This window comes from Macaca thibetana, chromosome 4 (assembly GCF_024542745.1).
Source record: "Macaca thibetana thibetana isolate TM-01 chromosome 4, ASM2454274v1, whole genome shotgun sequence".
Taxonomy (NCBI): domain Eukaryota; kingdom Metazoa; phylum Chordata; class Mammalia; order Primates; family Cercopithecidae; genus Macaca; species Macaca thibetana.
The window spans coordinates 35,530,402-35,557,762 of record NC_065581.1 but is presented as its reverse complement, the minus strand read 5'-3'; the positions used below and the strand labels follow the sequence as shown (position 1 = coordinate 35,557,762).

The window sequence follows — 27,361 nt, the reverse complement described above, 5'->3', positions numbered from 1 at the left end:
GAGTGGCTAGGACTACAGGCACATGCCATCAATGCAGGAATTTTTTTTTTTTTTTTTCAGACGGAGTCTTACTCTCTTGCCCAGGCTGGAGTGCAGTGGTGCCATCTCGACTCACTGCAACACCCACCTCCCCAGTTCAAGCAATTCTCCTGCCTCAGCCTCCAAAGTAGCTGGGATTACAGGTGCCCACCACCATGCCTGGCTAAGTTTTTTGTATTTTAGTAGAGATGGGGTTTCACCATGTTGGCCAGGCTGGTTTCAAACTCCTGACCTCAAGTGATCTGCCCGTCTCGGGCTCCTTAAGTGCTGGGATTACAGGCATGAGCCACTGCACCCAGCGTAGGAATTTTTTCAGGGTCGCTCTGCAAGCCGGGGACCTCTGGCCGGTGATGCCCCGGCCAACCCTTGCTCCGGCACACTACCTGCTGCAGGAGGCTGCCCGCTCATTTGGCCCATCCAGGCCAGGTCTGGCCTTGCACACTGGTTCGCAACTTCTTGTCCTGTGCCCAAGAAGAATGAGGATGCGCTGACAATCAAAGAGTGAGCAAGGTGGGGAGTTTTATTGAGTGATGAAACAGCTTTCAGTGGAGAGGGGACATGGGGGTGGTCCCCCTACCCAAAGGCAGGAAAGTCCCCTGTGTAGCTGGGTCTGGGGCATTTTACAGACTTAGAATGGGAAGTGCATGCAGATTGGTTTGTGAGCATGCAAAAAATGTTAAAGTGAAGACACCACTCACAGATGTGCGCAACAGTGTAGAAAACCAATTAGGAAAGGGTAGATATATGTAAAATAGGTGAAGGGTGGAGATCAATCAAAGGAAGGCGCACCAAACTGGAAGACAAGCTCTCAATCTGGTCTGAGGATTTCACTTGTAGATTGACTTTCAGACTTTAAACTGTCTTCAGGTTGGAGGTGGGGTTTCACTGGGAATCCGCCCCTATCTGCCTAGGCATTTGGCTGCCTCTTGTTGCTATCACCACCACACCTGGCTAATTTTTCTTTTTTTAAAGATGGGGTCTTGTCATCTTGCCTAAACTGGTCTTGAACTCCTGGGCTCAAGATATCCTATTGCCTTGGCCTCCCAAAGTGCTAAGATTACAGGTGTAAGCTACTGCGCCCAATTTTATTTATTTTTAATTTTATTTAAAATTAATTAATAAAATTAATTAAAATTAATTTTATTTATTTATTTATTTTGAGACAGAGTCTCACTTTGTTGCCCAGGCTGGAGTTCAGTGGTGCAGTCTTGGCTCACTGCAACCTCTGCCTCCTGGATTCAAGCAATTCTCCTACCTCAGCCTCCCAAGTAGCTGAGGATTACAGGCACCCTCTGGCATGCCCAGCTAATTTTAGTATTTTTAGTAGAAATGGGGTTTCACCATGTTGGCCAGGCTGGTCTTGAACTCCTGATCTCAGGTGATCCGCCTGCCTCGGCCTCCCAAAGTGCTTGGATTACAGGTGTCAGCCACTGTGCCAGACCTATAATAATAATAATAATTATTATTGTTATTGAGATGGAGTCTTGCTCTGTCGCCCAGACTAGAGTGCAGTGGCACGATCTCAGCTCACTGCAACCTCTGCCTCCCGGGTTCAAGCTATTCTCCTGCCTCAGCTTCCTGAGTAACTGGGATTACAGGCGCCTGCCACCATGCCCGGCTAATTTGTATTTTTAGTAGAGACAGGGTTTCACCATTTGGTCAGGCTGGTCTTGAACTCCTGACCTCATGACCGCCCACCTCGGCCTCCCAAAGTGCTGGGATTACAGGCGTGAGCCACCATTAACAGGCGGATGGAGTCAGTTTTTAAAGTGGTGTCACCTTGGCTCTCCTATGCTCCTGCTTCCCTAACATAATCCAAAAAACTAAAAAGATTTCTCTACCTCATGTCCATCTGCCCCCGCAAAAAGACCCTGTAAATAAATATTGACTATAGTTGGTAGATTAGGCTTGAGTAAATGAGAAGACATACTGAAGGTAATGGAAACCAGTGTTCCTACTGTTGGAAAAGGAAGTTACAAAAATGGGGAGGAGGAAAGTACTATGCGATGTTGGATTAGACTTGGAGGTATCAATATGAACTCTTGGCTTTATACAAATTTCCTGGCTTTGTCCACTGAGAGAGCCTACAGAAGTAGCCACAGAGCATACCTAGCTCCCAGATCTTGGTTTCTGAATTCCATTCTCCAACAAAAGGAACCAGGGCTTCTGGGAGAACAGACTGCTGCAGAGAAAGTGTAAGATGAACCTGAAATATCTTCTTATGCTACAAAGTAAGAAAATGCTCAAAGAATATTGGGGATATATCAAAAGAAGAAAGAAGCCAGTTTAAGGGGCTCCTGCTGGCCAAATCTGGGACAATCTGGCCATCAAAAATCCAACGCTGGGTGCAGTGGCTCATGCCTGTAATCCCAGCACTTTGGGAGGCCAAGGCGGGCAGATCGCCTGAGGTCAGGAGTTTGTGACCAGCCTGGCCAACATGGTGAAACCCAGTCTCTACAAAAACACAAAAATTAGCCAGGCATGGTGGCGGGTGCTTGTAATCCCAGCTGCTCAGGAGGCTGAGGCAGGAGAATTGCTTGAACACGGGAGGCAGAGGTTGCAGGGAGGCAGAGGTTACAGTGAGCCAAGATTGTGCCATTGCACTCCAGCCTGGGTGACAGAGCAAGACTCTGTCTCAAAATGAATAAATAAATAAATAAAATAAAAAATAAAAGACAAGTCCCTGCAGTGGTTCATACCTATAATCCTAGCCCTTTGGGAGGCCAAGGTAGGAGAATCCCTTGTGCCCATAAGTTCAAGATGAGCTCTGGCAACATAGCAAGATTCGCTCTGAACAAAAATTTTCAGAAGTTGACTGGGTGTGATGGCTCATACCTGTAGTCCTAGCTACTCAGGGTAATTTGGGAGGTAGGTGAGGTGGGGGATCACTTGAGCCAAAGAGGTCAAGACTGCAGTGAGCCATGACTGTGTCACTGCTCTCCAGCCTGGGTGGCAGAGCAAGAACCCTGCCTCAAAAAATGAAAAATAAGGCCGGGCGCAGTGGCTCACGCCTGTAATCACAGCACTTTGAGAGGCTGAGGTGGGAGGATCATGAGGTCAAGAGATCAAGATCATCCTGGCTAACATGGTGAAACCCATCTCTACTGAAAATACAAAAATTAGCTGGGCGTGGTGGTGTGTGCCTGTAGTCCCAGCTACTCGGGAGGCTGAGGCAAGAGAATCGCTTGAACCCAGGAGGCAGAAGTTGCAGTGAGCTGAGATCACACTACTGCACTCCAGACTGGCAACAGAGTGAAACTCTGTCTCAAAAATATATATATAATAAAATAAAATAAAAATCAATAAAGATGGTAGTGAATTATAACCCAATTAATAAAATATAGATCTACAAATCTATTACGATATAAATAAACAAAATGAATACATAAATAAATGGTGAAGAAGGAAAAGATCTTCCTTATGGTAGACTTACATCTACTAATTATTGAAGAAACAATGGAGTTAGAAAATTAGCATGGAGGTCGGATTTGGTGGCTCATTCCTGTAATCCCAGCACTTTGGGAGGCCAAGGCAGGCGGATCACCTGAGGCCAGGAGTTCAAGACCAGCCTGGCCAACATGGTGAAACCCCTATCTCTACTAAAAATACAAAAATTAGCCAGGCCTGGTGGCACACAGCTGTAGTCCCAGCTACTCGGGAGGCTGAGGCTCGAGAATCACTTGAACCCGGGAGGCAGAGATTGCAGTGAGCTCAGATCGCTCCACAGGACTCCAGTCTGGGTGACAGAGTCAGACTGCCTCAAAAAAACAAAAGAAGAAAAAATAATCATGGATGCTAAAACTTAAGTGTTAAATCATAATGAGGAACAGCCTCAAGGCATATCCTCACAAATTACTTTTTAATTATATGGAGGAAATTAATAACTTTACAGAGAGCATTCTGGTAGCCCCACCATTAATCAAGTGATTAAAATCAACTATCAATTTTAGGACAAACCAACTTTATATACCTCCTGAAATGATATTATAGTCCTGTATAACTGCATAATTTGAACCTAACGATGAGGAAACATTAGCCAAACAAAAATCAAGTGACATTCTGCAAAATAAATAGCCGTACTTTTTTGTGGCAGGGTCTCGCTCTGTTGCCCATGCTGGAGTGCAGTGGTATGATCATAGCTCACTGCAGCATTTACCTCCTTGGCTCAAGCAGTTCTCCCACCCCAGCCTCCGGAGTAGCTGGGTCTACAGGTGCTCACCATCACGCCCAGCTTTTTTTTTTTTTTTTTTTTTTTTTTTTTTTTTTTTGAGACGGAGTCTCGCTCTGTCGCCCAGGCTGGAGTGCAGTGGCGCGATCTCGGCTCACTGCAAGCTCCGCCTCCCGGGTTCACACCATTCTCCTGCCTCAGCCTCCCGAGTAGCTGGGACTACAGGCGCCCACAACCGCACCCGGCTAATTTTTTGTATTTTTAGTAGAGACGGGGTTTCACCGTGGTCTCGATCTCCTGACCTTGTGATCCGCCCGCCTCGGCCTCCCAAAGTGCTGGGATTACAGGCGTGAGCCACTGCGCCCGGCCCAGCTTTTTTTTTTAGAGATGGGGTCTCACTATGTTGTCCAGGTGGGTCTTGAGCATTTTTAGTAGAGACGGGGGTTTCACCACGTTGGGCAGGCTGGTCTCGAACTCCTGGCCTCAGGTGATCCTCCCTTCTCAGCCTCCCAAAGTATTGGGATTACAGGCATGAGGCACCACCCCTGGCCAATAGCTGTACTTTCCAAAAATGTCCATGTCAAGAAAGACAAAGTAAGGCTAGAGAACTGTTCCAGGTTAGACTAAAAACACATCATCCTGAATTGAAAAAATATGATCCTGAACTGAAGATTATCTCGAGAACAGAAATGGGTTAAATGAATGCTATTTAGACAATTGCTGAAATTTGATTATGGACTATATTCGTTTCCTACGGCTGCTATGGTGAATTACCACAAATTTGGTGGCTTAAAATAACACACATTTGTTTTCTTATAGCTCTGGTCAAAGGTTGAACTCCCTGTGTACTGGTAAAGCACACATTGTCTCCAGTTTACTGTTTTTTGTTTTGAGACGGAGTTTCGCTCTTGTTGCCCAGGCTGGAGTGCAATGGCGTGATCTCAGCTCACTGCAACCTCCGCCTCCGGGGTTGTGATTGGATTACAGACATGTGCCACCACGCCCAGCTAATTTTGTGTTGTTAGTAGAGTTAGTTTTCACCATGTGGGTCATACTGGTCTCTAACTCCTGACCTCAGGTGATCCACCCGCCTCAGCCTCCCAAAGTGCTGGGATTACAGGTGTGAGCCACTGTGTCCAGCCACCAGTTACAAAATGGGGCAAAATATAAACACATGGGAAATCTAGGTAAAGGTACCATTTTTGCGACTCCTCTGTAAGTTTGAGATTATGTTAAAATTTAAATGGATCAAAAGAATAAGTATTAGCAATAATATAGGCAGGGATATAAGCATAAATGTTCAGGTCAGTTCTAAAGTCAGTGGGATAAGTTCCTAACTAGAGTCAGAAAACTTAAATAATAACACTTCTTTGCATTTGGAGGATGCTTATTTTCCAAATCATTTCACAGCTATTGCCTTATTTGCTTCTTGCAATAACCACAGGAAGTCAGAAGAGCAGATATTTTTATTCCTATTGGACAAATGAAAAAACTGAAGCATGGAAGAGTTAATTGAATCACCTAAGATTCCACACATGTAAGTGGCAGAGTTCGAGATTAGAAACTCTCTTCTGATTTTCCTATGGTAGGTGTAAAAGAGTAGTCAAGAGTGGTTATAGGTACAGCTTAAGACAGACCTGTACTGAAATACACTTGAGTCCTGGCTACAACTTGTCTAGCTGTATTACTCAGTGTAGGCAAGGTTAGGTAGTGGTGACAAATAAACCCTGAAAAATCAACAGCTTAACAGAACAAAGGTTTATTTGTTGCTCCCATTTACAGTGTAATGTGGGCCAGTCAGCTTTTTTTTTTTTTTTTTTTTTTTTTTTTTGGGACGGAGTCTCGCTCTGTTGCCCAGACTGGAGTGCAGTGGCGCGATCTCAGCTCACTGCAACCTCCGCCTCCCGGGTTCATGCCATTCTCCTGCCTCAGCTTCCCGAGTAACTGGGACTACAGGCGCCCACCACCACACCCGGCTAATTTTGTGTGTGTGTGTGTGTGTATTTTTAGCAGAGACAGGGTTTCACCGTGTTAGGCAAGATGGTCTCGACCTCCTGACCTCATGATCTGCCCGCCTCGGCCTTCCAAAGTGCTGGGATTGCAGGTGTGAGCCACCGTGCTCGGCCTCTTTTTTTTTTTTTTTTTTTTTTTTTACAGGGTCTCACTCTGTAGCCCAGGCTGGAATGCAGTGGCACGATCACAGCTCACTGCAGCTTCAACCTCCCAGGCTCAAGCAATCCTCCTACCTCAGCCTCCCAAGTAGCTGGAACCACAGGTGCACACCACCTCACCCAGCTAATTTTGTTATTTTTTGTAGAGATGTGGTCTCCCTGTGTTGACCAAGCTGGACAGTCAGCTCTCTTGAGAGGCTCTCCTCCAAGCAGTTACTCAGGGATCTAGGCTCTGTCCTTAGGAAGAGTGGCTGGGATGGATCCTTTGTTTCCAGCTGTGCAGATAAGGAAGAGAAAGTGGAACTTTGTGTGGAATGTTTTCAACCTGGAAATGGGGCATAGCACATCTAAAATCTATGGACCCGAATTCAGTCACATGGGTCCACCTCCAAGCATGGAGTTCTGGGAAATGCAGTCTTTCTGTGTGCTCGGGGGAAAATAAAACTGTTCGGGCCAGGCGCAGTGGCTCACGCTTGTAATCCCAGCACTTTGGGAGGCCAAGGAGGGCGGATCACCTGAGATCAGGAGTTCGAGACCAGCCTGGCTAACATGGTGAAACCCCATTTCTACCAAAAATACAAAAAATTAGCTGGGTGTGGTGGCGTATGCCTATAATCTCAGCTACTTGGGAGGCTGAGGCAGGAGAATCGCTTGAACATGGGAGGTGGAGGATGCAGTGAGCTGAGATCGCACCATTGCACTTCAGCTTGGGCAACAAGAGCGAAACTCCATCTCAAAAAACAAACAAACAAACAAAAACCAGTTCAGTGCATGCCTAAGTTTGACTCTGCCATACTAGCTATTGTAAACTTGAGTAATTTATTTAATCTCTTGAATATTCTCATTCATCAAACGCAGGCAATAATACCACAAAGAGTAGTTGTATTGACTGAAGGACAAAATGTACATGGCATGTATAGCACAGTACCTGTCACTGTAAATCATAAATGGGAGTTATTAGTTTTTGTTTGTTGTTATTAAGACAGGCTCTCCCTCTGCCACACAGGCTGGAGTGCAGTGGCATGATCACAGCCAACTGCAGCCTTGACTTCCCTGGCTCAAGTGATCCTCCCACCTCAGCCTCCTGAGTAGCTGGGACTACAGGCACACTCCACTATGCCCAGCTAATTTTATTTATTTATGTATTTATTTATTTTTGTAGTGACGGGGTCTCACTATGTTGCCCAGGCTACTCGTGAACTCCTAGGTTCAAGCCATTCTCCTCTCTCAGCCTCCCAAAATGGGGGAATTCAGGTGTGAGCCACCATGCCCAGTCAGTTATTAGTATTATAGAATTTTTCATGTCTCTTACAGTCCTGGTTATGTCAATTCCCTGGCCAGTAGTGGAGATTACTCATGCCAAACCTGTCCACGTGGTATTTATTTGTTCCTTGCTCTCTGCCCACAACGTAATGTACGTTGGTTTCATCAAAAGGAAAGACTAAGGCCTTGGAGCAGGGCCCACTTGGCAGGATGTAATATGAAGAGCAGTGGGTTACAAGTGTCATTTTGCAAGATATGCCCTAATGCAGAGGCTTGGGAACAGTGGAGGCAGCCATGAACGCTCCGGGGGTGGCTGAGATGGCCTCTCTTGTTGTTCTTAACAACAGGTGTTGGCAGACTTCCAACAACGCTGCCAAGGAGTCTATTCTGTCTAGAATTTAAAGGGAGAGGACAGGGTGGTGTCCACAGGAGGTGAGGGGCAGCAGCTGTCCAGAGCTTACAGCTTTCTCCATACTCAATGCCATTGTAATTTAAGTGGCTCAACTAAGGCCTGTCCAAAAAGGCCCGCATAGGAACACCCGGCACCTCCTGAAACACAGAACATGGAGATTCATGAGCAGGATGTAGGGTAGACTCCCTGCAAAGAGTCATGCATGACCATTTATTTTCTGCTGGGTAGAAATGTCCCTTTCAGTTTGGAAATGGGGACTGAGAGCCAGAATTTGGGAACCGAAGCCCTCATAGACCTTACTCCATTCCTGACACGCAGCCAAACCATGATTTGGCCCCCAACACAGAGGGCTGCTTAACTTTCTAGTTCTTGACCAGAGTTGAGAAGTTCAGCACATTTGGCAAACAATGTAATTCATGCTGATGTAGCCAAATTAATCCTCTTTTAGGTTAGCAGATGTCCAAGTTTTCTTTGTTTTACATACTATTAGATTTGGGCTGGGCGCGGTGGCTCACGCTTGTAATCTCAGCACTTTTGGAGGCTGAGGTGGGCAGATCACGAGATCAAGACCGTCCTGGCCAATATGGTAAAACCTCTTCTCTACTAAAAATACAAAAATTAGCTGGGCGTGGTGGCGTGCGCTTGTAGTCCCAGTTACTCGGGAAGCTGAGGCAGGAGAATCGCTTGAACCCAGGAAGCAGAAAAACTAGCAGATTTGGGAACACAGTAAAGTAAAAACTCAAGATTCTAGATCCATTTTAACAAATTAATTTATTCATTTATTTATTTTTGAGACGGAGTCTCACTCTTGTCACCCAGGCTGGAGTGCAATGGCACCATATCAGCTCACTGCAACCTCTGCACCCCGGGTTCAAGCGATTCTCCCACCTCAGCCTCCCTAGTGGCTGGGATTATAAGTGCCTACCACCACACCTGGCTAATTTGTTTTTTTTGTTTTTTTGGAGTATTTTTTGACACTGAGTCTTACTTTGTTGCCCAGACTGGAGTGCAATGGCACGATCTTGGCTCACCGCAACCTCTGCACCCTAGGTTCAAGCAATTCTCCCACCTCAGCCTCCTGAGTAGCTAAGATTACAGGCGCCCGCCACCATGCCCAGCCAATTTTTGTATTTTTAGTAGAGATGGTGTTTCACTACGTTGGCCAGGCTGGTCTCGAACTCTTGACCTCAAGTGATTAGCCCACCTTGGCCTCCCAAAGTGTTGAGATTACAGTACAAGCATGAGCCACTGCTCCCAGCCTTAATTTTTATATCTAAAAACTTTTTTTTTTTTTTTTTCATAGAGACAGTGTCTTGCTTTGTTGCCCAGGCTAGTCTCAAACTCCTGGGCTCAAGCTATCTGCCTGCCTCTGCCTCCCAAAGTGCTGGGATTACAGGCATGAGCCACCATGCCCAGATTGCCTAGCACTGTTTTTATATAAATAGTTCGTTTATTTGGAACAGCTTGCTGCATAGGTAGATTAAAGCTGTCTCCAAGTCACCCCATGGTGCCACTGCTACCACCCATGACCAGGCATGAAAATAAATGTGTGGAAAGCACTTGAAATCAAAGGTTGTGCTGGGCACGGTGGCTCATGCCTGTAATCTCAGCACTTTGGAAGGCCAAGGTGGATGGATCACTAGAGACCCGCCTGGGCAACATGGTGAAATCCCGTCTATTAAAAATACAAAACTTAGCTGGGCATGGTGGCACATGCCTGTAATCCCAGCTACACTGGAGGCTGAGGCAGGAGAATCTCTTGAGCTTGGGAGGCAGAAGGTGCGGTGAGCCGAGATTGTGTCACTGCCCTCCAGCCTGGGTGACAGAGAGCCACTCTGCTTAAAGAAAAAAAAAAAATTAAATATACAATTTAAAAAAATTAAAAAATTAAATTAAAGGTTGTGGCAGAGTGCAGTTACCACCAGCATTTTCTGAAGAGTCAAGAAGCCATATAGCAGAAGTTGAGACTACAAGGAAAGCGAGGAAAGTTAAGAAGAAAGAGGACGAACTTGCCAAAAGCAAATCTACATTTAAGGGCACTGATTCCCTCTCTACTGGTTCTGGGGAGATTGGCTAAAGAAACCCTGTTGTTAAAAAGGTTTTTCTCGGAGGAGAGTGCAATATGCAGCCATGACTCCAGTGACCCAACTTCACGTTCTAAGACCTTCACTAGAAGGTCTTAGAAGGTTCCATTTATGTAACCCTATGAACATTTCTTTTTTTTTTTTTTTTTTTTTTTTTTTTGAGACAGAGTCTCACTCTGTCGCCCAGGCTGGAGTGCAGCCGCACGATCTCCCGAGTAGCTGGGACTACATGTGCGTGCCACCATCCCCGGCTAATTTTTTGTGTTTTTAGTAAAGACGGGGTTTCACCATGTTAGCCAGGATGGTCTTGATCTCCTGACCTTGTGATCCGCCCACTTCGGCCTCCCAAACTGCTGGGATTATAGGCGTGAGCCATTGCACCCCGGCCTCCTATGAACATTTCTTAATAGTGACTCTCCTGATCTATCCATTAGGTCCAATGACCCAGACTACCTCACAGGGTTGTTGTGCGGTTCAAATGAGATAAGGATGTGAGTGTATAATAGGTGCTTTGATTTAGTTTGGTATTTTAATTTCAGTTTAACTAAAAGCTTCTGAGCTTGGAATTTCCGATAAAAAGTTTAGGGAAACAGACAATAATTTCAAATCCAGCTTACTCCTTTCTGACCTCCACTTCTTCTTCCCAACATATATCCCTGTCTAGAAAGTCCCTATAAGTTCTCTCTTATAATACAAACGCCCCTGGGGAAAAGACAAGAGCTGACATATTTCCAGATAACACCTTAATCGTCCATATATGCTTCAGTTAAGGACTGGGATGGCGTATGAGTTGGGCCCTTGAGAAGGAAGGGAGGACCCCCTGGAGGCTTAAACTCTGTAAAGAGATACAGAAAGCTGATGGCAGACTAAGTAGAAAGCAAACTTGGTCAACTTCCCAATTTTTCTGAGGGAAAAACCTGACAGAACAGGGCCATGTTTCAACAATTTTGTTGTATGTGCCAATTCCTATCTAAAGGGTTAGAATTGTTTGTTTTCCTCTCTTGTAAGATATACATAATTTATACATGTAAATGTCTAAATTATTTTTAGGCTGGACATGGTGGCTCACCCCTGTAATCCCAGCACTCAGGGAGACTGAGACAGAAGGATCCCTTGAGCCCAGGAGTTTGAGACCAGCCTGGGCAATGTAGGGAGACCCCGTTTCTATAAAAAATACAAAAATTAGCCCAGCATGGTAGAGTGCACCTGTAATCCCAACTACTTGGGAGGCTAAGGTGGGAGGATAGCTTGAGCCCAGGAAGTTGAGGCTGCAGTGAGCCAAGATCATGCCACTATGCTCCAGCCTGGATGGACAGTATGAAACTCTATCTCAAAATAATAAATAAATAAAAATGTTTTAAAAATCAAAATCCAAAAGAAAAAAAAAAGAAAGTAAGAAAGAAAAAAAAAAAAAAAAAGAAAGCAAAGCAAGGATGGATGATAATAGTCCCTCCCTGAAACTAACTCCCTCCTTGCTCAGGAATCAAAACCTCATTTTGTAAGACTAATGAAAGGTTGCAAGAATAGGATTATGGGAGGGGCCTGAACTCTGCTAAAATATGGGCATAGTTTCTACGAGCCCTTACTGCTCACGGGTCATGTGGCCAGAAGTCACAAGATTTGTGACTTTCCCAATTGCTCCTACAGATAACATCACTATTGTAGAGCCTAAGAGTTTGTTTGTTTGTTTTTTTTTTTTGAGATGTTTTTCAGACTGAACCTATCCAGAATTGTGATTCATGACTCACCAGATCCTGTGGCCCCCACTATCCAGGGGTACACTTAGCACATGAGGACACCTGTGATTCCGCCCCCTATGAGTTCATCCCCAACCAGTCAGCAATACCCATTCCCTAACCCCCTGCCCATCAAATTGTCTGGGAGACTGATTTGAGTGATAACTCCAATTCTCTTGTGTGGGCCAGCCACATATCAATCAAACTCTTTCTCTACTGCAATGCCATGGTCTCAGTGGATTGATTTTGTCTGTACACTGGGGCAGGAAGAACCCATCAGGCAATTACAATAGTATTTTGATGAACTGCTTTTCTTAGTTTTAATATAGTCCAATCTATCAATTATTCTTTTTATACTTGGTATTTTTTGTGTCCTGTTTAAGAAAACTTTGGCCTATTCTCACTTTGGTTTTTTTTTTTTTTTTTTGAGACGGAGTTTCACTCTTGTTGCCCAGGCTGGAGTGCAATGGCACAATCTTGGCTCACCGCAACCTCTGCCTCCCAGGTTCAAGCAATTCTCCTGCCTTAGCCTCCTGAGTAGCTGAGATTACAGGCTTGGGCCACCGTGCCTGGCTAATTTTGTATTTTTAGTAAAGACGAGGTTTCTCCATGTTGATCAGGCTGGTCTTGAACTCCCAACCTCAGGTGATCCACCCACCTTGGCCTCCCAAAGTGCTGGGATTATAGGCATGAGCCACCATGCCCAGCCTATTCTCACTTTTTTAAAAATAGAAAATTATTATTTTCCAAGGTAAATTGTACTTTGGTGGACTGAGGTGAAAGAATTGCTTGAAGCCAGGGCAACATAGTGAGACAAAAAAATAGTCTCTACAAAAAATTTTAAAAATTAGTCAGATGTGGCGGCATGGGCCTCTGATCCTAGCTACTTGGAAGGCTGAATTGGCAGGATCACTTGAGTCTGGTGGTTGAGGCTGCAGTGAGCCATGATCATGCCACTGCATTCCAGCCTGGGTGACAGAGGGGAAAAAAAAAAACAACCAAAACCAAAACCAAAAACAAAAATTGTAAAAAATGTAGGGCCTGGCCTGGTGCCTCAATACCTATAATCCCAGCACTTTGGTAGGCTGAGGTGGGAGGATCACCTGATCCCAGATGTTTGAGACCTGCCTGGGTAACACAGTGAGATCTTATCTCTTCTTAAAAAAAAAAAACAAACTTATAGACTTATAGATTATCAAAAAGAAGAGAAATAATCACCTATAATGCAGCATCCAGAGACAGAAGCTTTATAAACATTTTGGTGCATGTTCTATTATTTATAAATGTTTATATACATACTTTTTTTTTCTCAAAAAAAACATGACCTCTAATCCCCAGCACTTTGGGAGGCCAAGTTGGGAGGATCACTTGAGGCCAGAAGTCCAAGAACATCCTGGGTAACAAAGCGAGAGCCTGTGTCTCCAAAAATAAAAATGGAAAATTAGCCAGGTACAGTGGTGCACACTTGTGGTCCAAGCTACTAAGGAGGCTGAAATGGGAAGACTGCTGAAACATAGGAATTAGTGGCTGCAGTAAGTTGTGATCACACCACTGCACTCCAGTCTAGTAGACAGAACAAGACTCTGTCTCTTAAAAAGAAAAAAAAAAAGGATGAAACTATCCTTGCTTTTAGTAAACTTTTTATTTATTTTTTATTTTTTATTTTTTTATTTTTTTATTTTTATTTCTATTTTTTTTTGAGATGGAGTCTCGCTCTGCCGCCCAGGCTGGAGTACGGTGGCTGGATCTCAGCTCACTGCAAGCTCTGCCTCCCGGGTTTACACCATTCTCCTGCCTCAGCCTCCTGAGTAGCTGGGGACTACAGGTGCTCGCCACCTCGCCCGGCTAGTTTGGTTTTTTTTTTTTTTTTTTTTTTTGTATTTTAGTAGAGACACGGTTTCACCATGTTAGCCAGGATGGTCTTGATCTCCTGACCTCGTGATCTGCCCATCTCGGCCTCTTTTATTTTTAATTTAATTTAAAAATTTTTTCATTTAGAGACAGTCTCACTTTGTCACCCAGGCTGGAATGCAGTGGCGTGATCTTGGCTCACTGCAACCTCTGCCTCCCAGGTTAGCAATTCTCCTGCCTCAGCCTCCCAAGGAGCTGGGACTACAGGTACCTGCCACCGCATCCGGCTAATTTTTGTATCTTTAGTAGAGAGGGGGTTTTGCCACATTGGCCAGGTTGGTCTCGAACTCCTGACCTCAGGTGATCTGCCATCCTTGGCCTCCCAAAGTGCTAGGATTATAGGCGTAAATCTCTGCGCCCAGCCAAATTTTTTTTTTTTTTTTTTTTTTTTAAATAATAGACACAGTCTCACTATATTGCCCAGGCTGGTCTCGAACTCTTGGGCTCAAGTGATCCTCCCACCTCAGCCTTCCAAAGTGTTGGGATTATAAGCATGAGCCACTGCACCTGGCCTAGTTAATTGTTTAAAATTAACATTTTATTTAAAAATACTTATCTTCATAAATTTTAATGGTTGTATAATACTCCATTATAGGGATATACCAAAAGTATCAGGCCAGGTGCTGTGGCTCACGCCTGTAATCCCAGCACTTTGGGAAGCCAAGGTGGGTGGATCACCTGAGGTCAGTAATTCAATACCAGCCTGGCCAACATGGCAAAACCTCGTCTCTACTAAAAAATGCAAAAAATTAGCCGGGCATGGTGGTGGCATGTGCCTGTAATCCTAGCTACTCGGGAGGCTGAGGCAGGAGAATCACTTGAACCCAGGAGGCAGAGGTTGCAGTGAGCCAAGATCGCACAACTGCACTCCAGACTGGGCAACAGAGAGAGACTCCATCTCAAAACAAAACAAAACAAAAACAAAAACCCAGAAGTGTCCTTTTTAACTAGTAAATTTTACATAGTAAAATGTAAGCAAACAACATCAGTAACACTAAATGGAACTCTTTAGGAGTTTCCTTTGATTGAGGATCATTTGAGAAATCCACCAAGCCACTTGTATATAGTGTCAGAATTTTAGGCTCAGGTATACTTCTGATTCCACAGCGATGGGAAAGTCACCTAATGTCGCTCTACCCTGGAATTCTCCATGTTAGATAAGAGGTCTCAGAGCAAATAATCACTGAGGTTTGCTCCAGCTCTGAATGTCTGAGGATTCACCCATAACTGAGGCTGTTGCAATGTGTCTTTTCCTTCCGTAGTGTTTTTGCTGACTCACTTGTGACCCAAATGCTCCATCAGGTCAGAGGAAACATGTATACATAAGAAAAACCCTTGGGAAACTCAGTGGCAAGGTAATCATGTCCTTGGAGCAGAATAAGTGCAAGGGATAAACAACACAGCTTTGCTTAAAACCAGCTGCCCTTGTGTGACCTGAAGGGGCTTCCCTAGAGAGGAGCTAAGAAGTGAAACTTTGCTTTTCGTCAGAAGAAAAGTGATTTGAAGAATTAAGGACTTTCAGGAAGGAAAATCACTGCTATGTTTAACTCTCAAAAGTTGAGGAGGCCAGACGTGGTGGCTCATGCCTGTGATGCCAACAATTTGGGATGCCAAGGTGAGAGGATCGTTTGAAGTCAGGAGTTCAAGACCAGCCTGGGACACATAGTGAGACATTGTCTCTATTAAAAAAAACGAAAAACAAAAAAAACGGCGGCAGGGGTGGTGGTGGGGGAAGAATCTCAAATTTAAAAAGATGCCATAAAAGGTACAAGGGTAAGGCATTGCAAAGACCATTATTAAGGGTGTTGAGGGCTGGCACAGTGGCTCATGCCTGTAATTCCACTTTGGGAGGCAGATCGCTTGAGCCTAGGAGTTTCAGCCCACAGTGAGCTGTGATCGCGCCACTGCACTCTAACATGGACGGTGGAGTGAGACTCCATTTTGGGAAAAAAAAAAAAAAAAGGAGTTGAGCAGAGGAAATACTAGGTGAACTCCACTCACTCAGAAATGTCACCTTGAATTACCAGGATGATAGTCGAGGGTCTGATTTGGAAAGCGAAGGTCAGAAATCTGAATTTTGGTTGGTATTTATTTGCTCACCACATTGCTGTGGACAAATCACCTCTTTGAGTCTGTGTCTCCATCTGTACCATCTGTAAAATGAAAAAATGATAGTATCACATAAGCTTGTCGAGATAATTATGGAGATAAGCGGCTTGAGGCAAGTAAAGTTCTTAGCCAGTCCTGGCATGTGGTAAGCGCTCAGGTTTTTTTCTTTTGCAGTTAAAAACATTGAGGCCAGGCGTGGTGGCTCACGCCTGTAATCCCAACACTTTGGGAGTTCGAGGTGGGAGGACTGCTTGAGCCTAGAGTTCAAGACCAGCCTGGGCAACACAGAGAGACCCTTGTCTCTAAAAAATAAATAAATAAAAATTATTTTAAAATGAAAATAAAATATCGAGATAAAATTCATAATCCAGGCCAGGCGTGGTGGCTCACGCCTGTAATCCCAGCACTTTGGGAGGCTGAGGTGGGCGGATCACAAGGTCAGGAGATCAAGACCATCCTGGCCAACATGGCGAAACCCCGTCTCTATTAAAAGTACAAAAATTAGCTGGGCATGGTGGTGCGTGCCTGTAATCCTAGCTACTCGGGAGGCTGAGGCAGCAGAATTGCTTGAACCAGGGAGTCGGAGGTTGCAGTGAGCCGAGATTGTACCACTGCGCTCCAGCCTGGTGACAGAGTGAGACCCTGTCTCAAAAAACAAAACAAAACAAAAAAATACTCCGTAAAATTTATCCTTTGAAACTGTACAACGTAGTGATTTTTCATATATTCACAAGACTATGCAACCATCACCACTAACTCACTCCAGAACTACCCAATTTTCATCACCCCAGAAAGAGACCCTGTGCCCATTAACAGTCATTCTTCATTACCTTTGTTACCCCTAACCCCTGGCAACTACTAATCTACTTTCTATCTTCATGAATTTCCCTATTCTGTATGTTTAATATAAATGGAATCTACAATATGTGGTCTTTTGTGATGGGCATCTTCCATTACCATTGAATACTGGATATCGTTGTTGTAGTTATTCCTATTTCCTATACATTATTTAAAAAAAAAAATAGGGGCCAGGCGCAGTGGCTCACGCCTGTAATCCCAGCACTTTGGGAGGGCGAGGTGGGTAAATTCCGAGGTCATTAGCTGCGAGTAGTGGCAGGTGCCTATAATCCCAGCTACTCAGGAGGCTGAGGCAGGAGAATTGTTGAACTGGGGAGGCAGGGGTTGCAATGAGCCGAAATTGCGCCATTGCACTCCAGCCTGGGTGACAGACAGAGACTCCATCTCGAAATAAATAAATTAATTAAAATTACTTTACTTTTGTTGTTGTTGTTGTTGTTGTTGTTGTTGTTGAGATGGTCTTACTCTGTCGCCCAGGCTGGAGTGCAGTGGTACGGTCTTGGCTCACTGCAGCCTCGACCTCCCTGGCTCCAGCAATCCTTCCATCTCAGCCTCCTGAGTAGCTGGGACTACAGAGATGGGTGCCACCACACCTTGCTAATTTTTATATTTTTGGTAGTGACAGGGTTTTGCCATGCTGCAGAGGCTGGTCTTGAACTCCTGGGTTCAAGCCATCCACCTGCCTCGGCCTCCCAAAGTGCTGGGATTATAGGCATGAACCACCGTGCCTGGCCCCAACAAATCAAATAGCATAAACTTCAAATGATATAATAGATAAAAAACCTCCTTGCAAGGAAGAAATTGCTACAGAAATGTAAGAATTAATTTACCCATTGGGGAATTCACTCTTTTGTGGGACTGGAGAGGTGCCCGCAGGAACTCTCTAGAGGGAAGATAAAATCATAAAATTCAGAAATATGACAGGACTGAAAATATCCTATTATTCAAAAATAGATTACCCATTTAAAAAATGTTCAGTTGACTTTTCTCCAAAAGCTTTTTATTTGCTGGACTAAGTTCTCTTTGTCATGAGACCTGCCACTACCCTGTCCAAGTCTATGGTTTCCCCTAAACCTTGGAGCCCTGCTGGCTCTGGATGTGAAACACAGAGTCAGAGCCATGGAGGATCATAAAAGAAGGACACCAGCCTCTCCCTTAGGCCCAGCCACCAACAGTGGTCTTTGACGCGCCCCAAAGACACACGCTGAATCCACCAATAGATCTTCCGGAGGCAGAGATTACATTTGATTTCTAGTCTTAATTTTGCTCTTTTGTAATATAGAAAGAACAGAGTTAATTTTTATCTTGTGTGTGGGTTATGACTCATTGGGGATTTGCCCATGCAAATGGTCCTGCCTAAATGTAGATAACAACTTAACAACAATAATAACCCTCAGGATTATTAGCTCAGACTCTAAATGAAAAACTCTCTTCATTCACGGAAGTAATTATTCTCCTCTGCATTGACTTCCAGAGAATTTCGCAAAGCCTTGAGAAGAGTCTTCTCAGTTTGCTGTTTGATTTATCCTTCTTATCACAAGTCACAGGTATGTATGACTCTCAGAAACAAAAGAAGGTTAGGAAAGATTGTTGAACTGCCTTTTTGTCATACAGCCTGTGTGATGCTAGACAATTTTATCTCCCTGCTCAGTACTGCCCTCCTCTTATATTCTTAAAATTTTGAAATATTTGAAGAGGTAGTAGGATATGGTTGTTAAGAGATGAGACTGTTGTTCTGGGAGTTACCAGAGAGAAAAAGAAATAAAGTTAATAAGTAGAAGATTTTTAAAAATAAACAAGAGAAAAATTATTATTGTTATTGTTATTATCGTAGAGACAGGGTCTCACCATGTTGCCCAGGCTGGTCTCAAACTCTTGAGCTCAGTGATCCACCTGCCTCAGCCTCCCAAAGTGCTGGCATTACAGGCATGAGCCACTGCACCCAGCCCAAAAAGATAAAAATTTAAAAAAAAAAAAAAAAAAAAAAAATCAGACTCTGAAGCCAGACCATCTTCAAATCCCAGGATCACCACTTATTAGATTTGTGACATTGAGCAAGTTTCTAATCTCTGTACTTCAGTTTTCTCATCTGTAAAACAGACATAATCATAGTAACCGTAGGGTTGTAGGGTTGTTGAAATGATTACATTAGTTAATACACGTAAAGAATCTTAACAGTGCCAGTCACATAGTAAGCGTTTTCTGCTTATATACGTATGTATACATATACATATACATATACGTATGTATGAATAATAATATAACAAAATCTGAGTCTTTACACATAAATCCTAACATTAAGCCATATGTGCTTTAGCTATTTTTTAAATAACTAAAATATGGCCAGGTATGGTGGCTCATGCCTGTAATCCCAGCACTTGGGAGGCCAAGGTGGGTGGATCACCTGAGGTCAAGAATTCAAGACCAGCCTGGTCAACATGATGAAACCCTGTCTCTACTAAAAATACAAAAATTAGCCAGGCTTTGGTGGTGGATGCCTGTAATCCCAGCTACTCTGGAGGCTGAGGCAGGAAAACTGCTTGAACCTGGGAGGCAGAGGTTGCATTGCAGTGAACCAAAATTGCGCCATTGCACTCCAGCCCGTGTGACAGAGCAAGACTCTGTCTCAAAGAAAAAAAAAAAAAAGAAAAGAAAAAAAAAGAACTAAAATATTACAGAAACAGTTACACCCTACTAGTATCCCTCTTCTATTACATTTCTTCTTTTTCTTTCCTGAGATAACCATTATCCTGAATATTGATTATCCTGAATGTATGATTTATTATGAATCTATTATTTATCTTTTTTTTGAGACAGAGACAAAGTAGTGTCATGAGTGTGTACATATGTCCAAACTCATCAGAGTGTACATAATGAATATATGCAGGCTTTTGTGTATCAGTTACACCTCCATAAAGCTATTAAAAAATAATGGTATCGCCACTGCACTCCAGCCTAGTGACAGAGCGAGACTCTATTTCAAAAAAAAAAAAGGTATCATATTGAGGGATCCTTTTGCCACCACTCTTTTCATTCAACTTTATAGTATTTACTCATGTTGCCACATGTAGCTACTTCAGCCAATTTAATTGGTGTAGATGTTTCATTCATGACTATATCACAATTTATCTTCCTTGACTATATCACATTTTCTGTACTATTGGGCATTTAGACTGCTTCCTATTGTTTGCTCTCATAAGCATTGTTGCAGTGTACATGTTTTTAATTTAAAATAAAATTTTTTTTGAGACAGGGTCTTGCCCTGTCACCCAGGCTGGAGTGTAGTGGTACAACCACAGCTCACTGCAGCCTGAACCTCCTGGGCTCAAACAATCACCCTACCTCAGCCTCCTGAGTAGTTGGGACTACAGGTGCATGCTACTATGCCTGGCTAATTTTTTTATTTTTTATTTTTTTGTAGAGGGGGGTCTCATTATGTTACCCAGGCTGGTCTCAAACTCCTGGGCTCAAATCATCTTCCAGCCTTAGCTTCCCAAAGTTCTGGCATTATAAGGGTGAGCCACCACACCTAGCTGCAATATACATTTTTTTTTTTTTTTTTTTTTTTTGAGATGGAGTCTTACTCTGTCGCCCAGGCTGGAGTGCAGTGGTGTGATCTCGGCTCACTGCAAGCTCTGCCTCCCAGGTTCACGCCATTCTCCTGCCTCAGCCTCCCAAGTAGCTGGGACTACAGGTGCCACCACGCCAGGCTAACTTTTTTGTATTTTTAGTAGAGACCGTGTTAGCCAGGATGGTCTCGATCTCCTGACCTTGTGATCTGCCCTCCTCGGCCTCCCAAAGTGCAGGCATTACAGGCGTGAGCCACCGCGCCTGGCCTGCAATACACATTCTTATATGTCTTCTTGGGTACACGTGTGAGAGTTTTCTAGAGCATATACCTAGAAATAGAATTGCTGGGATGTAGGGGAAAACACCTCTTCTACTTTCCTAGATACTGCCAAATTGTGGCTGTGCTCAGTGGTTGTCCCAATTTTCACTTTCCCAGTAGAAAATGAGCAGTTCTCTGTCTCTCCACTGTTAGCAATACCCATTAATGTTGTCAATTTCTTTGTATGTCAAAGGGAAATCAATATTTATGGTTGTACTTCCTAAAGGTCTTCTATAAACAAATGGAATATCTTGTGAGATGTTGTTGCCCCCCCCACCACTATGTGTTAGACGTCATGCTAAGTGCTTTACATACATTCTCTTATTTAAGTCTCATTTTTTTTTTTCTTTTTTCTGTCCGAGATGGAGTCTTATTCTATCTCCCAGGCTGGAGTGCAATGGCGTGATCTTGGCTCACTGCTACCTCTGCCTCCTGGGTTCAAGCAATTCTTCTGCCTCAGCCTTCTGAGTAGCGGGGATTATAGGCACATGCCACCATGCCTGGCTAATTTTTGTATTTTTAGTAGAGATGGGGTTTCACCATGTTGGCCAGGCTGGTTGTGAACTCCTGACCTCAAATGATCCGCCTACCTCAGCCTCCCTAAGTGCTAGGATTACAGGCATGAGCCACCACGCCCAGCCTAAGTCTCATGTTAACTATAGAAGGCAGGTATTAGGAAACAAGACTTAAAAGGGGTAATTAATTTATCTGATGTCACATGACTGGTAGGTGACAGGGAAGGATTTGAACTCAAGTCTATTAGACTTTAAGGGTCCTTTTGTTGGCCCAATGCTGAGCTGCATACATAATCTGTAGAAATTGCACTATATCAACTTTTTGTTTTTGTTTTCGTTATTTTGGAGAGAAGCAAGAATATTATTAATATTAGACTTTAATTTTACATCAACAACACTGTGTAACCAACAGCACAGGGAAGAGGTAGTGGACAGAGAAGATGGTCTGGCTTCCTGTTCCTTAACTAGCCTTGACTTTAACAGCAGAGCCCAAGCAACCTAAGAGCGCCTCACCTAGCCTCTTCATGAAGTGGGGAGAGATGGGAATTGGAAGTCAGAGGCTCATAACTTAAAGAAGGCTGATGGCAAGCCTGGGGAGAGGCCTGGAAATGAGGCAGGGGCTTTGGGCTGTGAGGAATCCCCTAGAGCAGGTCTTCGGCAGAGAACATGCCCCTGGCCCTGCCAGGATGGATTCCTTGGTAGCATCATATGGGTGCTCCTTGGAGGGGATCTCCAGGATGACTGGGATGGAGCACTGGTAGGCATCCAAGGCGTGCCTCACCATCTCTGTAATGTACTGGTTGACGAAGATGATGCCAATGTCGTCCTGTTTAGAAACTGCTGGAAAGTGTCTTTGATCTCACTGATGGTTGTATGCTTCTTCACCACCAGGAAATTGGGATGGTAGTTCTTGTTAAGCTCCCCTATGCCACCTGGCAGGAAACCAGTCACCGTGTCCTGGTCTCCGAACTGTCTTTTTAGATGAGGAGTTGAGAACTGGAATGTACTTTTGTGTACATGAAAGTTATAGAGCTTGGCCAGGCACAGTGACTCACACCTGTAATCCCAGCACTTTGGGAGGCCGAGGCGGGCAGATCACCTGAGGTCAGGAGTTTGAGACCAGCCTGGCCAACATGGTGAAATCCTGTCTCTTCTAAAAATGTAAAAATTAGCTGGGCTTGGTGGCGCGTGCCTGTAGTCTCAGCTACTTGGGAGGCTGAAGCAGGAGAATCACTTGAACCAAGGAGGCAGAGGTTGCAATGCAATGAGCCTAGATCGTGCCACTGCACTCCAGCCTCAGTGACAGAGTGAGAGCCAGTCTCAAAAAAAAAAAAAAAAAATTTTATAGAGCTCAACTAAAAGTCTGGCGCTATGTTAATATGGGAGAGGTTGGGAGTGAGTGGGAGGTGTAGACAAAACAAGGTTGGCTGTCAGATGATAATATTGAAGCTGGGTGACGCATACATGGGAGTGCGTATACTGTTTTATTCACTTTTTTGTTTGTTTCTTTGAGACAGGGACTTGTTCTGTCACCCGGGCTGTAGAGCAGTGGTATGATCACAGCTTGCTGCAGCATCAACCTCCCAGGTTCAAGCAATCCTCCCACCTCAGCCTCCTGAGTGGCTAGAACTACAGCTGTACACTACCGCACCCAGCTAATTTTTTTTTCTGTAAAGTTCTATTGAGTTAGTAAATTTTCCTTTTTCTTTTTTGTACAGATGAGGTTTCACCATGTTGCTCAAGCTGGTCTTGAACTTCTGGCCTCAAGCAATCCACCTGTCTTGGCCTCTCAAAGTGCTGGGATTACAGGCATGAGCCATTGTATCCAGGCTACTTTTTTTTTTAAATAAAATTTCTCTCTGTGCTCAGGATGGAGTGCAATAGCATGATCATAGCTCACTGAAACTTTGAATTCCCAGGCTCAAGTGATCCCCCTGCATCAGCCTCCTGAGTACCTAGGACTATAGGCATGTACCACCACAACTGGCTAATTTTTTAATTTTTTTTTTTTTTTTTTTTTTGGTAGAGACAGGGTCTCTCAGCGGGGTGCGGTGGCTCACACCTGTAATCCCAGCACTTTCAGTGGCCGAGGCGGGCAGATCACCTAAGGTTAGGAGTTCGAGACCAGCCTGGCCAACATGGTGAAACTCCATCTCTACTAAAAATACAAAAATCAGCTCAGTGTGGTGGTGCACACCTGTAATCCCAGCTACGTGGGAGGCTGAGGCAGGAGAATCACTTGAACCCCAGAGGCAAAGTTTGCAATGAGCCCAAATTGCGCCACTGTACTCCAGCCTAGGAAACAAGTGCTAAACTCTGTCTCAAAATAAATAAATAAATTCCATAATAAAAAGTAACATATAATTTTTTTAAAAAAGGCTAGCATCATGTTTAATGACATATTCACAGATTTAGGTATTGAATGAATTTGGGTCTCTGATGTGAAAATCAAAACTTAGTAATACAGCATCTTTATAAAACACTTTATAGTTTGCAAAATATTTCCAAACTTTATCTCACAACTACTCTCAGAGGTAGATGGAGAGTACCTCTGAGATGATAATACTCCATTTCAGAGAAAAGAAAAGTGAAGTTCAAAGCAGTAGATCTGGGACTTTAACCCAGTTTTTAAACATGGAATTCAGTGATCTGCTCCTTTTATTCAAAATGGTTACAGCCCTATGCTTTTTCTGATTATAACAGTAAGCCTGGGAAACAGTGAGACCGTATCTCTACTTAAAAACAAACAAACAAAAAATGTAGCTAGGCATGGTGGTCTGCCCTGGAGATGGGAGGATCGCTTGAGCCCAAGTGTTTGAGGTTATACTGAACCATGATCATGCCACTGCACTATGGCCTGGGGGACAGAATGAGACCCTGTCTCTAAAATAATAATATATGTATATAATTTTAAAACAATTTAAACAAATTACAAAGAAGAAAAATGTGACCCCACCACACAGATAGGTATTGTTAACATTTTGTATATTATTCTTCAAAATTTTGTTCTTAATTTTTTTTTTTTTTTTGAGATGGAGTCTCTCTGTTGCCCATGCGATTATTCTGACTCAGCCTCCCATGTAGCTGGGACTACAGGTGCACACCCCCATGCCCCACTAATTTTTGTTTTGTTTTGCTTTGTTTTTGACAGAATCTTGCAGTGTCGCCAGGCTGGAGTGCAGTGGCGCGATCTCAGCTCAATGCAACCTCTGCCGCCTGGGTTCAAGCGATTCTCCTGCCTCAGCTTCCCAAGTAGTGGGGACTACGGGCACAGGCCACCATGCCCAGCTAATTTTTTTATTTTTAGTAGAGACAGGGTTTCACCATGTTGGCCAGGATGGTCTCTATCTCTTGTCCTCGAGATCTGCCTGCCTCGGCCTCCCAAAATGCTGGAATTACAGGTGTAAGCCACCATGCCTGGCCTGTTTTAAATTTCTTTTTACAAAAATAAACATATGACATAGTTTTGTAATCTTCTTTGTCCCTTGAACAATTATGTAGTTTAAACATGTGGCTGTGTCAATAAATTCAGATCTGCATTTATTACATGGCACTCTTGTAACTAGTTTAACTGATCTCCTTTTGTTAAGCATTTAGATGGTTTCCAATTTTTCAAAATTATGAACAATGGCAAAATAAACTTTCTCGTATCTTGGCTCATTCATTATTACATTAGGATTCATGACTGGGAGTGGAAAATCTGGGTGAAAGCATTTAGAAGAATTTTGTAACATATTGCCACCAATCTCAGAAATGTATGGATTTATATGCTCAATCATCCAGTGGGGTATTTTTCCCCACCAATTCATAGTTGCTTTTCTTGAGACAAACGGAATTCAAACACACCAGTGAAAATACAGAGTTTAATTTGCTGACCTGTAATCAAGTTGAACTATTGAGCAAACCATTAATAAACGATTAACTGTGTTTGCTTAAAGTAATGATCTTCTGCCGGGCTCAGTGGTTTATGCCTGTAGTCCCAGCACTTTGGGAAGCTGAGGCAGGAGGATCGCTTGAGCACAGGAGTTCAAAACTAGCCCGGACACAAAGTGAGACCTTGTCTCTACCAAAAATCAAAAACTTAGCCAGACACGGTGGTACGCACCTGTGGTTCCAGCTACTTGAGTCCAGGAAGTGGAGGCTGCAGTAAGCCGAGATCGTGTCATTGCACTCCAGCCTGGGCGACAGAGTAAAACCTTGTTTCAAAAAAAAAAAGAGAAAGAAAAGAGAAGAAAAGAAATGGTAATGACCTTCAAGCTTTAATGTGCATTAGAATCACATGGTGATTCCTGGGCTCTATTTCAGACACACGGACTTACACTGCAGGGGTCTGGGACCCAATAATGGGCTTTTTTTTTTTTTTTTTTTTTGAGACAGAGTCTTGCTCTGTCACTCAGGCTGGAGTGTAGTGGCCCAATCTCGCCTCACTGAAACCTTCACCTCCCGGGTTCAAATGATTCTCGTGTCTCAGCCTCCCAAGTAGCTGGGATTACAGGTGCCCACAACCATGGCTCATTTTTTAATGTTTGTTTTTAGTAGAGACGGGTTTTCAACCATATTAGCCAAGCTGGTCTCGAGCTCCTGGCCTCAAATAATCCACCCACCTCGGCCTCCCAGAGTGCTGGGATTATAGGCATGAGCTGTTGCGCCCGGCCAAGAATGGGCTTTTTGTTGTTGTTGTTGTTGAGACAGAGTTTCACTCTTGTCTCCCAGGCTGGAGTGCAGTGGCACGATCTCGTCTCACTGCAACATCCACCTCCTGGGTTCAAGCGATTCTCCTATCTCAGTCTCTCAAGTAGCTGGGATTACAGACGTGCACCACCACACCCAGCTAATTTTTGTATTTTTAGTAGACAAGGAGGTTCGCCATGTTGGCCAGGCTGGTCTCAAACTTTTGACTTCAGGTGATCTGCCCACCTTGGCCTCCCAAAGTACTAGGATTACAAGCGTGAGCCACCATGCCTAGCCAAGAATGGGCTTTTTTTTTTTTTTTTTCTCAGATGGAGTCTCGCTCTGTTGCCCAAGCTGGAGTGCAGTGGCGTGATCTTAGCTCACTGCAAGCTCCATCTCCTGGGTTCATGCCATTCTTCTTCCTCAGCCTCCCAAATAACTGGGACTACAGGCGCCCGCCACCACACCTGGCTAATTTTTTTTTTTTTTTTTTGTATTTTTAGTAGAGGTGGGGTTTCACTGTGTTAGCTAGGATGGTCTCGATCTCCTGACCTCGTGATCTGCCTGCCTCAGCCTCCCAAAGTGCTGGAATTACAGATGTCAGCCACCACGCCCGGCCAAGAATGGGCATTTTTAACAAGACCCACCGGCTCCCAAGTGACTGAGATTTAGGGAATTAGACTCTTGAGATACTAGCTTAAGGATACACACAAGGATAGATGAACAGTGTGCTGATTATGGACTTATTTAGCTTTTGGCCACATGAGGTCTGGTGAGAGAAAGGAAATATTCACTTATTCTCTCTACTCTTGACCTCTTCCACCTCATTCTGTCTCTGTCTCTCTGACACACAGAGACACACACACAGACACACACACACACTCTTTTTGGAGGAAATGAACATTTTACTTTTGGGGATGCCTTTACAGCAGGCTGCTATTATCAGTTACAAAGAGTTGCTTTCTAGTGATTCCTGTTTAGGGCTTTCTGTTTTGTTTTGATTTGCTTTCTTTTTCAAGCAGGCATCTTTGATGTTCCTAACCAGTTAAGCACCTGACAGTCAGTTGATTTTTCCTTTTCTGTAGAAACTCACTTTAAAGTATCCCAGAAGTTCTGCAGTGTGAGATTCGAGGAGATTGGAGGCAAATGAGTTCAGTGAAATTCTACGGGGCCTCTGAAAGGAGGCCCCTGGGTTGTCATCACTTGTTAGCATGGCCCTTCAAAATTCAAACTGGCTTTCCAGGCATTTTCCTTTCCAGGATAGCTCCCCTTTGCTAGCTTCAGGAAACAGCTTTTTAATTTTCTCCTTGAAGGTCTATTTTTGACACAAAGGCTTCATTTTTCATAGAACCCTGCAGCTTTTCTATGTTTGGAGGCCTGGCAAAGGCATCAGACATGTGACCCTCCTAGGCAGGTCTGCCCTTGAAAAATGTATGCTAAGGGGAGGGCTGAGCCCTTCTTTCTCCCTACCCAGATGCCTGCCTGGGCCCACTGCCGAGGACCCCGGCCAGCTGTCGCATGTCCAGCCAGAGCAG

General features: G+C 44.0%; 1 protein-coding gene and 1 pseudogene across 1 annotated transcript in view; one reads left to right on the top strand and one right to left on the bottom strand.

The window, feature by feature from the left end:
- RPS10 (ribosomal protein S10) overlaps positions 1-27,361 on the top strand; it is a 624,010-nt gene that overhangs the window by 301,838 nt on the left and 294,811 nt on the right. The gene's annotated exons all lie outside the window — the stretch shown is intronic.
- Positions 21,797-22,250, bottom strand: LOC126953366 (V-type proton ATPase subunit F-like; annotated as a pseudogene).